Genomic DNA, 3,734 nt, shown 5'->3' on the forward strand with positions numbered 1-3,734 from the left:
TGCTTCCCAACAACATGGTTCTGGGTTCAGTCGCTCACCACGCGGCACCTTCAGCAAGTGTCTTCTGCTATAGCCCCGGGCCTACCAAATACTTGTGACTGAATTTGGTAAATGGAAACTGAAAGAAGCCCGTCCTATATATATGTGTGTGTGTGTGAGTGTGTGTGTGTGTGTGAGTGTGTGTGTGTGTGTGTGTATGTGTGCGTGTGTGTGTGGCTGTATGTGTCTGTGTTTGTGCACCATTACCACTTGACAACAGGTGCTGGTGTGTTTACGTCCCCGTAACTTAGCGGTTCGGCAAAGGTCTGATAGAATAACTACTAGGCTTTCAAAGAACAAGACCTCTGGTCAATTTCTTCGACTAAAACTATTTAAGGTAGTGCTCCAGCATGGCTACAGTCAAATGACAGAAAGAAGGAAAAAATGAAAAACGAATATATACACAAGCTTTTAAATGAAAATTAATTTCAAAGCAATTATCTTCTTGTACTTGATGTTTGTATCTATCAATTTGTAAATCAATTTGTATCATAAGGAACTTTATACACATTCGCATATTGTCACTTAATATCAAACTGTTCTTATAGAGTTGCACATATCTGGTAAGTGCAGAAACAATACCACGAAAGACCGAAGTATCAATTAAGTTGCCAGGAGAATCAGATAGTAATGGTCTAGTATAGTTTTCTACGTTATTTCATTGGTTGGCATTTTAGAGATAGAATATCACCATTCTTAAATCCGTGTATCGACTAACGCTTATCTTCAATATTTCTAGTGCATTATGTATGTGTATGTGGTTGCGTATGTGTTTGTGTATGTGTGTATGTGTTTGTGTGTGTTTGTTTACGTGTGTGTTTGTGTGTTTGTGTGTGTACTGCACGCCCGTGTACATACGTGTAAGTGCACATGTGTAAATATTTGTATGTCTGTAAAGGCGCTACTGTATCTATAGTGCTTCTAGTAGTATCTGTGAGTGTGTATTTGCATTTGGGCCTCTGTCGCTCTCTCACTCCCATCTCTCTCTCCTCTTCTCACTGCTCACCATTTCCTTCCACCCACCTCGCTCTCTCTCTATCTCTCTCCATCTTTGTAATCGCAGATTTGTGAGATATAGAATAATTATCATAGTTGAATGACTCAGCATTTTAATCACTTGTCTTACATTCCAAAATAATGTAATCTAGAGCATTGCAATAAGATGAATAGATATTGTGCCAGATTCTAAGACAGATAATATATCAACAATCATCATCAGTCTATATTACTGTAAAATATATTTGGTGGCTAGTGACTCGTTGAATATTTGGCACCAGTTATTTTAAAAACTAAATCAATTTTTCAACGCTAATAGGTCGTTGAGTTGCCCTAGTAGTTAAATAATAACAAAATGCATTAATGGGCAACAATGAATAACGGACACTATCTCTCTACAATTAGAATTTAACTAATGAATATCGTTTAGATGAGTGTTTGGGTATAGGAAATATTATGGGACCCGAGGTAATGTATAGGAGTTACGAAAGAAGTAGATAATTTGCAGGTAGATAATACAGAATTTGTGTGCTTGGTAGGGGCACTTAAAATTAACGGTGCCGCCAATATAGACCTTTGCCTGGTGGGAGCGTAGTGTTACTCGCCGGCATTTTTGCGTAGACAGAACGCTTCAAGTGGTCAGAGACTACGCACGCGAAGGTTGCTAGTTCTCGTGTCTGCACTGGGGTTCGAATTGATATGTGGAAGAGTCTAGTTCATGCGGCCAGTTACCACCAAGGTAAAACGGGAGGTATTATTAGTACTGGTGTTGGATTAGGAAGGGGTCATATTTTAGATCATATGTCTCCTTAACCGGTGTTGATTTGGGTTGAAACTACGATAAAACCAGCAGCTTGAACATGACTCTAGAGATCGCTTCCCAGCATGACCACATTGGAAGCATACGCTGCTAAACAACTCTACACTAGAGAATGCGTTTTGTTACAATTAACCCTTAAAATACAAGATAGTTTACTAGAGTAGTTCCCAATATTTTCTACGCTTAACTTCCTTAGGAAATGTCGGAATGATTTTTGCACCAATACAAAAGTAATAATGCATTCACGGTAAACAAATGTTAATATCCTAATAGCTATTTTTGCAATTGAACACCACACACTACCAAGGTGAAAAATTCAACCTTTCAGAGCATCAAACTTAAATGTAAATTGAACAATTAGAAAAATAACTGTTACCAATGGAACCAGAACTGTGAACATAAATGTCAAGTTTTTAAGTTATTTCTACGAATTTTCAGCACTCACTGAGAGTTACGACGTTTCTTATACGAATAAGTCTATGGACGTAATGCGATGATCGAAAAGAGCAGATAAGTAAAGGATGCATAAGCATATTTCTGGGGTTTTACAGCACCACATCCAGACCATTAACCATCAATGAACACATCGCTGACTATAATTTCTACAGAAAATCTGGATCAATAACTTTAAAATGTGATTCGATCGCAGTGCTAGCACTTGGTAGTAAATTATAGTTGCATAACGAAATACAGTGTCCCTACCAGAATTTAATATATAAATTTCAATGGTTTCTTTGTACCTGCTTTTCATTTAGGGCGTATTCAAACCGTGGACATTTCTAGCTGATTGTAATCTACCGTCTGAGTAGAGACAAAGGCAATTATTGCATGTCATATGATAGACAAATGTGAAATAAATCCAGAATTCAGTGGTGTACATACAGTGTGTGCTGTCCGATGTAGCCTTTGAGTTTTCCATATAAGCTTGTGTACCACAAGCCTATACAAACTTATGTAGCAGACCCTAAAAAGTGCCGCCGTATAAGAAGCATCAACGTGGCCGAGAGAACTAAGCACATCGTTGCAAATGGAAAGACAAATGTCTTTGTTATAAACTCTGAGCTAAAACGTTTTATGGAGATGAATAAATTATTTGGTGTACTCTGCAGCAAAAAAGCTTGCATTTTAGAGCTAATTATTTTAAGCTGAATCGCAATATATTCTTTCAGTTTTTTTCCCATCCTCCGAACTGCCTTCTCCTTATATGGTCCGGCAACCCTAAATGGTATGGGTATCAGAAGTTAGAAACTCCGGGCTCAGTAGATAATGGAAGGGACAATTTCCTTGTAAGATCGGAGAAGAGAATGCCATCATATTGTCTGTGGATGTGTGGGTGGATGTGTGCGTGAGTGAGACCTAAAGAGGAGAGAGACAGACAGACGGACAAACAGACAGATAGTAAAAGAGAGCGGGACAAAGAGAGCTTAATAATAGAAAAAGATGCATTACAATAAAAAGATGTGTCAGCTAACATCGCGTTTTCCTACCTCCAAATAATGTTCAGATTATAAAAGCGCGGCGGTCTTATTTATTTATATATATTTACTGAAATATATTCATTCGAACGACAGAAGAAAGTACAGTATAAGGAAAACATTTTCGTTTATGCTTCAGTTTACTTAAGACATAATGTTATATTTACAGATTTGTTAATATTGTTGTTATAGAATTTTAAAATCTGCTGTCGCTTATATTGCTAAATACGTTATTGGCTGAAAAACTATCTACTCAAAATAAATATATCTATTTCAACTTATATTTCTTTCAAAACATTGTTTTTCGATTCGTGTTTCATTTTGTTTTTCTAATTTTATTTTTCTGTAATCTGTTTGAAAAGCTACACTTTTTGATGTTAAGATTTTGTCTCATATATATATGT

The sequence above is a fragment of the Octopus bimaculoides genome, chromosome 15, assembly GCF_001194135.2.
Source record: "Octopus bimaculoides isolate UCB-OBI-ISO-001 chromosome 15, ASM119413v2, whole genome shotgun sequence".
Lineage (NCBI taxonomy): Eukaryota > Metazoa > Mollusca > Cephalopoda > Octopoda > Octopodidae > Octopus > Octopus bimaculoides.